This window comes from Notechis scutatus, chromosome 9 (genome assembly GCF_049901735.1).
Source record: "Notechis scutatus isolate UNSWTSFEM ecotype Mainland chromosome 9, rNotScu1.2, whole genome shotgun sequence".
NCBI lineage: Eukaryota > Metazoa > Chordata > Lepidosauria > Squamata > Elapidae > Notechis > Notechis scutatus.
This window is the reverse complement of record NC_142017.1, coordinates 23,991,209-24,005,050: the sequence shown is the minus strand read 5'-3', so window position 1 is coordinate 24,005,050 and position 13,842 is coordinate 23,991,209.

Sequence of the window (13,842 nt, the reverse complement as noted above, 5' to 3'; positions counted from 1 at the left end):
CCCGCCTGGAGCCTAAAAGAATAGATTGCAAGGAGTGCATATTGAACCTACGCTGGATAAGGTGACGGTTGAGCTGTTTCAAGTCCAGGATGACTCTCCAACCCCCAGAGTGTTTGGGCACCCCAAAGGAGAGTAAAAGCCCTTTTCTCTCTGATTCGGAGGGACAGGTTGAATGGCCTGGATGTCAAGAAGATGATGGATGGCTGCATCCATTGGTGCACGCTTGGAGGGATCCCTTGAGGAGGGGGATGGGATGAAATAATCAGGGGGACCTGAACTCCAGGGCGAGGCCAAACCTGATTGTGTCCCTAACCCATGCATCGGATGTGGATATGTCCCATTGGGCAGCGAAGTGGCTGAGGCGGCCGCCAATGGGGAGGGAGGAAGAGGCTCCACCTTCTGCGGTAGGGCCTTCCTCCCGATCCCCGAAAGGGTCTCTTGTAGCTGCCACCGCGTCTGGTCCTGTCGCCCGGGACCGTGCGGTCCTGGGATCGGAAGGAAGTGGGTCTAGGGTATCTGGGCGGGAAGGGGGTAGATACTTTCTCTTACTGCGGTCCTCGACCAACAGTGGTTCCAAGCTGGGCCAAACAGTTTATCTCCCTTAGTGGGAGCAGTGGCCAGCTTGACCTTATTCTTTACGTCCGTCTGCCAGTGTTTGAGCCAGCATGCGGCGAGCCGTGACGTGCGATGTGATGGCCCTGGAAGAGAATTTTACCGATTGGTAAGTGGCGTCAGCCGAGAACTCGGCTGCAGCCACTAACTTCGCTATGTCCTGGTGTGCTCTGAGATTGGAAGCGGGACGTGTTCCTTGAGCTGACGTAGCCAGCGGATAGAGGACCTTGTGAAAAAGGAGCGGCCATAGCTGATTTAATGGCCCAGGCGTCATATAGGTGGGCCCTGCGCAGCGCCAACTCCGCCCGCATGTCATCAGGTTTCAAGGCCTCTAGGGCCTCACAAGGGGTAGAGGAGAAAACCAGACCCACAATGGGGTCATCAAGTTCCGGAATGTTCAGAAGGCTAGATAGTGCCGAATCGAGATTAAGGAATCTCTTGTCTTGGCTAGAGGGTGTAGGAGGGGTCCCTGTGGAGTGCTTCGCTACCGGATCCACGAAGATGGAAGGGGAAGGGATGACCTCAGCTTCCACCACTGGTTGGGTGAAAATGGAGTCCTCCGGGCCCTCTGGGACGGGGGGAAGGTTTGCAGGGGACTGGGGAAGAAGGCCAGAGACATACTTGGCCTTAAGGAGGAGGGACTTGAACATGTGCGGCTTGAACAGCCCCCCAAAAGTGGGTTGGTCGGGGGAAGTGCCTCGTCCTCCGACATCTCCCCTCCATGATGTCAGCCTCTAAGAGGGTTTCACTGTAGCGGAGGATCCCATCTGGGAGTCCTCTTCCTCTTCCCTGAAATCCCCAAAGTCCCCTTCCTCCTCCACCTGGGCCCCAACCGGAGGAGGGCTGTCCCTCTGAGAGAGTACCTGATCAACCGGGGGGACCGGTTGTGGAAGGGATCTGATGGATAAAGAGTCGTGCTCGGAGGCTCATGGAGAGAAGACTGATCTGGTCATGTGTTGTAGTCCCTCTGCAATGCTCTGGCGGATGGCTGATTCCATCCAAGCCCTGATGTGAGGCGGAACCTCGGAGGTAGAGGGTTCGTCCTGGCGCAGACCAGCAGCAGTGGGTGTAAAAGTGGTTGGAGGAGGAAGTATTGACGGCTCCGGGCGGGACTCCTGCACGCCTGTCAGACTCTTTTTCCAACGCTTTGTGGCGCCTTGAGGCGTCACGTTGGGAGGCCTTGGAAGGTTCCTTGTCCTGTCTAGAGCCCTTAGGTTCCTTGTCCTGCCTGCGCAAGTAGTGGGACTTTGCCTTAGCCTTCAAGGAAGGACGTTTAGAGGGATTGTCGTCTGCCATGTTAGATAATAAATACTAGCAAGGGCGGTTGGCTCGCCCAGATCAGGCCTGGATGAGGCCGGGTGACGATGAAGCTGGCCCGCTCCCCCTTTTGGAATTTGTTATGTACGGAGATAACAGAAATATATATACTCTAATTTGTAATTTTTCTTCTCCCTTTATTTATTTTTATGTTTTATGCCAGGTGAATATACAGGTTCTACGTATACCTCTATATATCTATGAGAAATATTGATGTACAAAAAGAATTTTTTTTTTTTTTTTGTATTTGTATTTCACATTAGGTGACAATATGCCATACATTAGCTTCAGGAGCTAAACAGCCCCTGGTTTTAAAAATATCTTTTTTTTTTTTTTTTTTTCAATGTCATTGTAACTTTGAACAGTCACTAAACAAGCTGCTGCAAATCAAGGATAATATGCATTGTAGCCACAGATTTTTCAATGGGATTAAAACCCTCTGTCAGGAATTGAACTCTTGGTGTTTTTTTTTTTTTTTTTTTTTGAAATCTATAGAAACAGTAACCGTAACAGGGAGAACTGTATCTCAGTACAGGCCAATCAGTCAAATAAACGCCTGAGGCCTAGAGTTGAAGAGAGGGCCTCTGGCAGCAGGCCTCCAGACAAGAAAAAGAAAACCGGAGGGGGGGGGCTGCAACTTCGCCCCGAAACGGGCTGCGGGAGGCCAACAAGTAATAAAAGAGCGGGCCAGGTGGAAGGGATGGGCAGCTAAGCTTTAACCCAAGGCCTGGAGCTCCAATTCACCGCAGCTAAAGTATTTGAAAATGGCGCCCGACCACGATGCGGAGCCAAAATGGCGGCCGCAAGCTGAACCGTCGGGACGCCTTCGGGACGGAAAAGGAGGGCTTGCTGGTCAGCTCAGCTCCTAGGGCCCTAGGGGCGATGACCCTCCCGATCGGCGTTTAGGGTGGGGGGAATCCAGCAATAAAAGAAATGCGTGCCAAAGGCAACGCGGAGGCAGCGACGCGATCTGATAAGGGTGGGGGGTCGCGCTATCGCTGCTGCGAGCCCACAGCCGCCCCAGGGACGGGGAAATTTTTCCCTTAAGTCCAGACCCTTTGCGCAGGAGGAGGAAGGAAAGGCAAACCTTATGAAGACGAAGTTGGAATAGGCAAGAAATAGGCAAGAAATGTACGATCAGCCAAGGAGCTCTCTGAAAACACAGCCTGACTCTTCGAGGCTGAGCAAAAGACTGGGGAGACGCTGCGCAATACCACGTGAGGGGCGGAGCGTTTCCTCATCTAAAGCTCAGCCTGCAAGAAGAGGACTCAGAAGCACATCCCAGTCTCTGGATGCTCCGAGCGGCTCGAGGGAGAATATATTAGATTAACAGAGTTGGAAGGGACCTTGTAGGTCATCTAGTCCAACCCCCCTTAGAAAATAGACTTAGATCAAGACCGGGCTGGGTATAGCACCAGGGCTGTGGTGCTTTGGGGGAATAACCTTGGGGGCATAGTAGGTAGAATCATAGGGCTGGAAGGGACTTGGAGGTCTTCTAGTCCAACCCACAGCTTAAGGCAGGAGATCTTATACCATCCCGGTCAAGTGGTTGTCCAGCCTATTTGTCAGAACTGTTACCCTTTGTTCCAGCCCTGCTTCGCTAGATATTAGCATGCCGTAAACTATGGGAGGAGGGAACTGGGGGAATGGGGAAACCGAAACTAAGCTTAGTGCCTTCCTGAGACATCGACTCAACATCCCAAGGTCCCAGGCCTGGGAAATGGAATATAAGGGCTCAAGATCTAGCCTGCCTTTGCAGGGACAGTTACCAAAGCAACTTCTTTGAATATACCTGGAGAAATGGGAGATGGTGTGTGTGTGTGTGTGTGTGTGTGTGTGTAATGAGAAAGGGAAAGTTAATAGAGAAGTTTTCACATGCAAAACCTCCGTTCTGGCTTTGATCTACTGTAACCACTTGGCTTTTCGTACAAGTATTCTTTTCACTACAGATAGAGTCGAGAGTCTTACTTTCCTAGAAGACCAAGTTGGGACAGGGCTGATATCAAACCAGGGCTGACACTATTTGTGAAACCCTCCAGTTGATGGAGCAGCCACAACATGTTCTCACTGTCTGGAAATTTCTCCTTAGCTCTGTGTTGGATCACTCTTTAGAATTAAGCTTACTTCTTGTCCTGGCCCTCTGAATAATTTCAGGGTCTTAGTTATAGCATTTGTCCCAACATGAACATGGAGAAAGGGATAAGTGTTGTGGCTCACTGGAGGCCTGCGGAGCTGGCAGCAGAGTTGGACAGTGGGGAGGAACATGAGCCAGTCCCGGAGTCTCGGACAAGGGTCCTGCATCCGATACAGAGATGGGGCCAGGGCCATCTGGGAGTTGTGTGCTGAATCCAGAGCCTCCAGAATCTGACATCAGTGTGGCAGAGGAACAGAGGGATCCGGTTCCCAGTGTGCGTATGCACAGAGCTGCCAGAAGGCAAGAACAGTTAAGACAAAAGGGGCGACTTGGGACTAAGGCTTGGAGATGATTGGCCCTCCCATAAGACATAAAGGAGGAGCAAAGGGACATGAGCCTTTGCAGGAAGCAACCTTGTTCGTACTGGTTGGTTTAAACTCTGAAGCTCTGTGCTGACTTCGTTCTCCACTTGTACAGCTAATTGGCAATTTAGTCATTGGCAGCATTTCAAGGGAAATAAAGGTGGGTGCCTATCAGCCTTATCCCGAAAGACTATGGCAGACTTCTTTTGGGCTATTCATAAACTGTTTGGGACTCACTGCGGGCTGTGAATGCATATAATTCACAGCCGTTGAAATTTTAAAAAAAGGTTTTGGGGAACAGCGTGTGATTGTTACTGTCTCAAGAAGCCTTGGTCAGAACAATAATAATCAGAAGTGGAATAAAGAGCCGTAGTCTAAGCTATAGTCAAATAGGAGGCATTAGGCCTATGCTCTTATCTGGCCACAGACAAGGCAACAATCAGATTTAAAGGTAGCCAAGCAATGGAGAAAATATTTGCAGAATTCTCCCATGAAACAAACTGGATATGTGTGATAAACACCCTTACAGGTTTTTCAAATTAACGGTTATGGATAGACATTGTTGATTAAATAGTATCTCTGTGGTGGAATAAAGGAAAATAATATTGACGAAGAGAGAATAAACAGGGCAAAAGATATATATTAAAAGTTACAAAAGGCATTTCAACAACGGCATGTATCTGTGGATAAAACCAGCCAGATACTGAGCACTGACAAAAACTGGGACTATTTGTGGATAAGAACATAAGCTCTTTTCAGTTTCTTTCTTCCCAAGAAGCAAAATCCATGTCACAAGGAAATCAGTGATTCCTGGGTTTTTCTTTTTAAAATCCTCCCCGCCTTTCCTTACCAAAAATATAACAGAATGCAAAACAAAAGGACGCTTCAGTTCAGATGAATAGGAAGCATTGTGATGTTAGACTGCGAAGTGTGAATCTGAAAACAGGGCTTGCGATAACCAGAATGAGATTTTAATCATGTATGAACAGTTGTTTCTTTAAAGCGCCAATATGTCATAAATTCTGCTTTTAGTTCTTCTGCTTTTACAGGAGAATTAATTGGCTTTGATGAGGTTCAATCCCTAAATTTCTTATATTTAGGGATTGAACCTAATCAAAGCCACTATCTGTGAAAATCATCATAATCTCTTGAACAAGGGATTCTCTATTAAATGTTTCGCCATTTTGAGATATGCCATGGGATAACTCCACAGGAAAAGCTCTGCCACGAAAACCATGTCATTTTTTGAATGTATTCCACCCCAAGAACATGAAAATGAGCTTAATTTTGAAATCCGAGGTCAGATTCAAAAGTTATGTATTCCTATAAATTGAGTTCTTTCCTATACATTGAGTTCTTTCGCCATTTTGAGATATGCCTTGGGATAACTCCACAGGAAAAGCTCGCCTACGAAAACCATGTCGCTTTTTGAATGTATTCCACCCCAAGAACATGAAAATGAGCTTAATTTTGAAATCCGAGGTCAGATTCAAAAGTTATGTATTCCTATAAATTGAGTTCTTTCGCCATGTTGAGATATGCCTTGGGATAACTCCACAGGAAAAGCTCGCCCACGAAAACCATGTCGTTTTTTGAATGTATTCCACCCCGAAGAACATGAAAATGAGCTTAATTTTGAAATCTGAGATCAGTTTCAAAAGTTATGTATTCCTATAAATTGAGTTCTTTCCTATACATTGATTTCTTTCGCCATTTTGAGATATGCCTTGGGGTAACTCCACAGGAAAAGCTCGCCACGAAAACCATGTCGCTTTTTGAATGTATTCCACCTCGAAGAACATGAAAATGAGCTTAATTTTGAAATCCGAGGTCAGATTCAAAAGTTATGTATTCCTATAAATTGACTTCTTTCCTATACATTGAGTTCTTTCGCCATTTTGAGATATGCCTTGGGATAACTCCACAGGAAAAGCTCGCCTACGAAAACCATGTCGCTTTTTCGATGAATTCCACCCGAAGAACATGAAAATGAGCTTAATTTTGGAATCCGAGGTCAGATTCAAAAGTTATGTATTCCTATAAATTGAGTTCTTTCCTATACATTGAGTTCTTTCGCCATTTTGAGATATGCCTTGGGATAACTCCACAGGAAAAGCTCGCCCACGAAAACCATGTCGTTTTTTGGATGTATTCCACCCCGAAGAACATGAAAATTAGCTTAATTTTGAAATCCGAGGTCAGATTCAAAAGTTATGTATTCCTATAAATTGACTTCTTTCCTATACATTGAGTTCTTTCGCCATTTTGAGATATGCCTTGGGGTAACTCCACAGGAAAAGCTCGCCCACGAAAACCATGTCATATTTTGAATGTATTCCACCCCAAAGAACATGAAAATGAACTTCATTTTGAAATCCGAGGTCAGATTCAAAAGTTATGTATTCCTATAAATTGAGTTCTTTCCTATACATTCTGTTCTTTCGCCATTTTGAGATATGCCTTGGGGTAACTCCACAGGAAAAGCTCGCCCACGAAAACCATGTCGCTTTTTGAATGTATTCCACCCCAAGAACATGAAAATGAGCTTAATTTTGAAATCCGAGGTCAGATTCAAAAGTTATGCATACCTGTAAATTTGAGTTCTTTCCTATACATTCAGTTCTTTCGCCACTTTGAGATAGGCAACTCCCTCCTGCTTCCCCTGGACCCCAATCTCCTCCGGCTTCTCTGGGGAACCAGGGAGCCATGCCCAGGGTGGGTTTTGAGGGGGTTGAATCTGGGGGTCTCACTGCCTGACAAAGTCATTGACCAACCGTAGCAGTTTCAGTAGGAATTAATGATATTCTGGGAAGCCCCAGAAACTGATTTATCCTGTTAGAAGGACACCCAGTACAGGAAGTCCTCGACTTTCAACCCCAATTGGGACAGAGAAGTTTGTCATACAGTGAGACCTCACCTGACCATGACTTGCAACCTTCCCACTTGGCTTCCCCGTCGACTTGGCCTGTTGGAAGCCCCTGAGAAGGTTGCAAATGGCCACCACGTAACCCTGGGACCCTGCAACCATCCTCAATGGGAGCCAGTGGCCAAGTGCCTGGATAGCGATCGTGTGACTGCAGGGACCCTGTAACCACCTGCTTCTAAGTGGTGTTTCTCAGCCTGGTCATGAATGCTAAATGAATGGTCATAAGCCAAGAATCACAGAATAGAAGCTGTGAGAGGAGACCTTCGTGATCATCTAGTCCAACCCTCTTCCCCAGTGCAGGAACCCACGGCCACAAATACACCATTGACATAGACGGAACTCTCGTTCTTGTATTTTAATGGGCTTTTCTTTATTTTTATCAGGGAGAATTATTCAGAGCCAAATCTGATGTCACTTCAAGGAACTGGGTGTGACCTGGGAGGAGAGTCACCTCCAACTCAAAAAGGACCTCAGAGGCCGGAGGAAAAGCAGCCCAACAGCCAAGAGGAGAAGCCCTTTCAGTGTTCGATGGGTGGAAAGAGTCTCAGGAGGAGGAGATCCCTCCCTTCCCATCAAAGGATCTGCCCTAGTGTTTCTTTTGGACTCTGCACAATTAAGTGGCACCAGCTGGTCTCTGTAGATCAGTCACCTACAGGAGTTCTTCCTCAGTTCTTTCTCTCTGGAAAAATCAGAAGGTTAGACATGAATTTGGGCCAACGATCAAATATTCTTAGCTAACAACAATGGCAACTCCAAATGTTTTTGGGCAGCAGGAAGTGTGTATGTTAAATGGAGGAGAAAGAAGGGGAGGAGCTGAAGCTCTTTGCAGATGTTTCAAGCCATTTTGGGGCTCTTGTTGGGATTCATCAGGAGCTTCTCCAAGTTCTTCAAGCAGCCATGAAGCCATTTTTCGTGAAGCAGTGGAGGTTCTTCTGCAAATGTGAGGCTTTCTAGGAAGCCTTCCAGCCACTGTAGTGTCCCCTCCATGGGTCCTTCATAAGACTGCTGCCTGAGGCTCTGGGTGGACTCTTCTAGAGGCCTTTTTCTTTGGACTCCTTGGATCCCTTCAATGGAGGCTTCCAGCCATTCCTGAGTCCCTCCTGGGGGTTCTTCAGCTCCTTCCTCCTCCAGGTTCTTTATTGATGTTTCAAGCCATGGCTTGAAATGCTGTTTGGACCCTTCATGACCTTCCTCCAGCAGGTTTCTCAAGGTCTTCTGCAGCCGTTCTTCAAGAGCAGGTCTTGGTCCGTCTGAGAGAGAGATGTTGAAATGTTCTTGAAGCCACTTGAGTATGTTCTCCACAGATGCTTCAGGAGATTCCTTCTTCAGGGCCTCTATGGGCTTCTCCAGCCACCCCTTTCTCCGAGACCCAGCCTCTGATTCCTGCAAGGGTTCCATGCCTTTCCTGGAAGCATCCACCCTTTCCTCCTCTTTTCCTTTTGATGTCCCAGCGGCCTAGTCCCGGGTTACATCTTTTGGTACAGACATAAATCAAATTCATGCTCACTTTATATACCATTTCATACCTTATTTACCATTCTATATTTTCTATATGGCTTCTCCCCTCTTTTCACTCTCTTAATTCTATTTTATTTATTTCATCTCGATTTAGATCATTATACTGATATCTTTTGTCCGTTCTGTAATCATCTATTTTTCTTTTCTTATTAACACAATATTTCTCCTGGAATCACTAATTGAAGTATGACGCCTTTATATCTTTCCCCTAAATTTAACACTTAAAATAATATATAATTCTCATTCTGATTCTTCTTAGCACATTCTAAAACTACCTACTACCTTTTAAGATAGAAAAATAATAAATTTATAATATTATTGAAACAATAATCCATAGTATATTAAACTTTATCATTTATGCATTTTTGGTATTTTGTTAAATCATATAAAGATCCAGTTTTCTAACATTGTTTCAAGTAAAGATACAAGAATACAATCTTATGTACTTTTGCAGAATCTCTTTTGTAATCCTAGTCTTTTTACCCCCCCTCCCCCCCCCCCCGTCTCTCGATCTCCACCGTCTTGGTCTCCACTCTCTTCTGTAAACACAAGCTATTTCATTTAGCCCTTTCTTTTTAAACTTTCTCTTCCTGGGGTCTATCTTTCCCCTAAATTTAACACTTAAGATAATATATAATTTCCATTCTGATTCTGCTTAGTACATTCTACATACATTTTAAAATAAGAAAATAATACGTTTATAATATAGTTGAAACAATAATCCAAAGCAAATTAAACTCTATCATTAAATCTTAAACATTTTACATATTCCCTTTAATATTTTATTAAATCATATAATATTCCAATTTTCTAACTCTATTTCAAATACAATACTACAATACAATCTTGTGTGCTTTTTGCAGAATCTCTTTTTTAATTGTATTTTACCCTTTGTCTCTGAAAAAGATCTGTTGTTGTTTTTTTAAAACAATTTTATTAGTTTTTAAAAACAAACAAAACAAACAAAACATAAAAACATCCGCTTTCTTTCATAAATATATACAAACAGTGTGTCGGTTGGTTCATCAGTTTTGTGCATTCATTTCATAGTCTCAATTGCAGTTATATTACATAACAACTCATATTGTCAATCCAAACTTATATATCCTAATATCGCTATTAATAAATCATTTGACTATACTTTTAATCATTCATATTTTATGAGAGAACAAAACTTCAAACCGTTTATTCTATAACAAATCATATAGTCATACCAAATCTATCCTAAAAACACTTTATAGATATATGTCAAATAACATAGGCAAAAGAAAAGATAAAAGTATTCCTTGCTATCTAACTTTCTAAATATTCTATTATCGTATTTTGTCATCTAACCACTGATAAAAAAGATCCCAAATTTCATAAAATTGTTTATCCTCTTGCTCTCTAATTTCAAATGTCAATCTACTCATCTCAGCACATTCCAATATTTTCTTAATAATTTCTTCCTGTGATGGTATTTTCTCATTCTTCCAGTTTTTAGCAAATACAATCCTAGCCGCTGTTAACACATTTACAATCAGGTATTTCAAATCTTTACTATATGTATCTGGTAAGATTCCCAATAAAAAGAACTCCGGTTTCAAATCTATACGTTTTTTTGTCATTTTTTCCAACCACATGCGAATTTTAGTCCAATATTTTTTAGCGTCCTCACAAGTCCACCACATATGTTAATATGAGCCAGGTATCTGATGACATTTCCAGCATTTTTCAGATTTGTTCTTGAACATTCTTGCTATTCTTGTCGGGGAAAGTGCCACCTGTAAAACATCTTATACAAATTTTCCTTATATGCTGTTGACATTGTCATTTTATAATTTTGAGACCACAATTTTTGCCATTTCTCTAAATCAATCCCATATCCAAAATTCTTCCCCCAAACAATCATAGTTTCTTTAACTTGTTCTTCTTCTAATTTAATTCCCAATAAATAACCATATAATTTTTTAATCACCTTCTCATCAGTACCCATCAAAATCTTATCTAGATCAGTCTGTTTATCATAGAATCCCTCTGTTTTAGAATCTTCATCATACCTTGAATGTATTTGCGCATATGAAAACCAATTCATCTTTATACCTTGTTCCTCTAAACTTTGTATTGATTTAAGTTCACCCTTTTCATCCAATAGTTCCCCATATCTAACTGTTTGTTCCTTCTTATAAATTATAGGATAGGAAAATGCTTCAATAGTCGATAACCAAACTGGAATTTTCAAATAACATTGTCTTTTTATCTTCTCCCAGTTTAACCACAAAGACTCCCGTATATAATGTCTTCTAAAATAACCCTGTGTTTTAGTTCCCTTATACCATAAAAAAGCATGCCAACCCAACAGCAAATCATGACCTTCTAATGTCAACAATCTAGTCTTTCTTAATGTTATCCATTCCTTAACCCACATCAAACTTGCAGCTTGATAGTACAATTCCCAATTGGGCAGACCAAAACCTCCTCTAATTCTAGCATCTTGCAAAAGCTTTAGCTTTATTCTCGCTTTCTTACCTTGCCATATATACTTCAACATAATTTTATTTAAATCATCAAAGTAGTCTTTTCCGAGCCTAATTGGTATTGTTTGAAAGAGAAATAGGATTCTAGGTAAAATATTCATCTTAATTGTTGAAATTCTCCCTATTAATGACAATTGCAAGTTTTCCCATTTCTTCAAGTCTATAGCTATCTGTTGTTTAAGTTTAATATAATTATTCTCTTTTAATGTGCTACATCTTGCTGTCAAATGTATCCCCAGATACTTAACCTTATTCGTAACTTGAATTTTCAGCAGGTCTGGCAGTTCTTCTCTTTGTCTCAGTAGCATGTTCTTTGTCAAAATCTTTGTTTTGTCTTTATTTATTTTCAAACCAGCCACCTCACCATATATCTCTATCTTTTCCAATAACTTTGGAGCTGTTTCTAACGGATCTTCCAAAATAAAGACTAAGTCGTCAGCAAAAGCTTGCAGTTTAAATTCTTCCTTTTTAATTTTCATTCCTTTTATGCTTTTATCATCTCTAATATTTCTATTCAACACTTCCAAAGTCAATACAAATAGCAAAGGAGATAGGGGACATCCTTGTCTTGTGCCTTTTCTTATATTAATAAAATCTGTAAGTTCTCCCTCCATCATTACCTTTGCTGTCTGTTTATTGTATATGGCTTCTATTGCTTGGACAAATTTTCTGGCAAAACCCATCTGTTCCAATAGTAATAACATAAATCTCCAGTTCACGTTGTCAAATGCCTTTTGAGCATCTAGAAATATCAAAGCCATTTGCTTTTCAGGATGTGCCTCATGATATTCCAAAGTATCCAAGATTACTCTCATATTATCTCTAATTTGTCTCTTTGGCAGGAATCCATTTTGATCTGGGTGAATAAAATTATTTAAGTATTTTTTAAGTCTTTCTGCTAAAATTGAAGCAAAAATTTTATAGTCTGCATTTAATAGAGAAATAGGTCTATAGTTCTTAATTTGCAGTGGATCAGCCTCTTCTTTTAGAATAAGTGTAATATAAGCCTCTGACCATGTTTTAGGTATCATCTTCTTTGACATAGCTTCATTCATAACTTCAAGCAATGGAATGCTCAATGATTCTTGAAATGTTTTATAGAATTCTGCCGGAAGCCCGTCTGGACCCGGTGCTTTCCCATTATTTTGTTTCTTAAGTGCTTCAGTTAATTCCATCATTGTTATGTTGCTTTCTAGCATTTCTTCAATCTCTTTAGGCATCTTCGGTAGGTTAGCATTCTGTAAATACTGTTTAACTTTTTCTTCATCAATATTCTCTTGTTTATATAGTTGCCCATAAAAATCTCGAACAATTTCCTTTTTCTCCTTGTTACCATAACAAACTTGGCCTTGATCATCTATTAACTTCAATATTTTTCTTGATTCTTTCTCTTTTCTCAATTTATATGCTAGCCATCTACCTGGTTTGTTTGCGTCTTCAAAATAATTCTGTTTAGCATTTCTAATTTTCTGCACCAATTCTTCTTTCTCTATTAATTCCATTTTATGTTTAGTTATATCCAACTTCAATTTAATTTCCTTTTTCTGTGGCATTTTCTGTAATTCTTTTTCAAGTCTTTTATATTCCTCTTCCAAGATCTTAGTGGCTTGCCTTTTCCTAATGTCCTTTCTTCTTGTATAATCTATTATCAAACCTCTAACATATGCCTTCATTGTATCCCAAACATTCTGCAATGAAGTATCTTCTTTTTTATTTTCCCTAAAGAAAAAAACCAATTCTTTCTCCATCCATTGTGTAAAATCTTTTTCCTTTAAAATAGTATTATTTAATGTCCATCTCGATCTTTTTTTTTTTTGTCCCTTCCATTTAATTGTCATTGGGCTATGATCTGCCCAAGTACTTGTTTCAATATTTGTTTCTTGAATATTAGATATTAATTCTGATGAGATCCAAATCATATCCAATTTTATTTTCCCTAAAGAAAAAAACCAATTCTTTCTCCATCCATTGTGTAAAATCTTTTTCCTTTAAAATAGTATTGTTTAACGTCCATCTCGATCTTTTTTTTTTGTCCCTTCCATTTAATTGTCATTGGGCTATGATCTGCCCAAGTACTTGTTTCAATATTTGTTTCTTGAATATTAGATATTAATTCTGATGAGATCCAAATCATATCCAATCTGGACCATGATAAATGTCTATTTGAATAAAAAGTAAATTGTTTAGCTTTAACATTTCTTTCTCTCCAAATATCTTTTAAGATTAATTCATCTGTCATTTTAAAAAAAGATTTAGGGAGAGTCTTTCTATTTTGCTTTGTTGTTGTTGCTATATAATCCAGTTTATTGTCCACAATTCCATTAAAGTCTCCCATCATAATTATATTAACATAATCCAGTCCAGTTATTTTCATGTGTAATTTTTTATAAAATTCTTCTTGTTTATCATTCGGAGCATAAATTGCAATCAAGAGTATTTTCATGTTATTGTCCATTA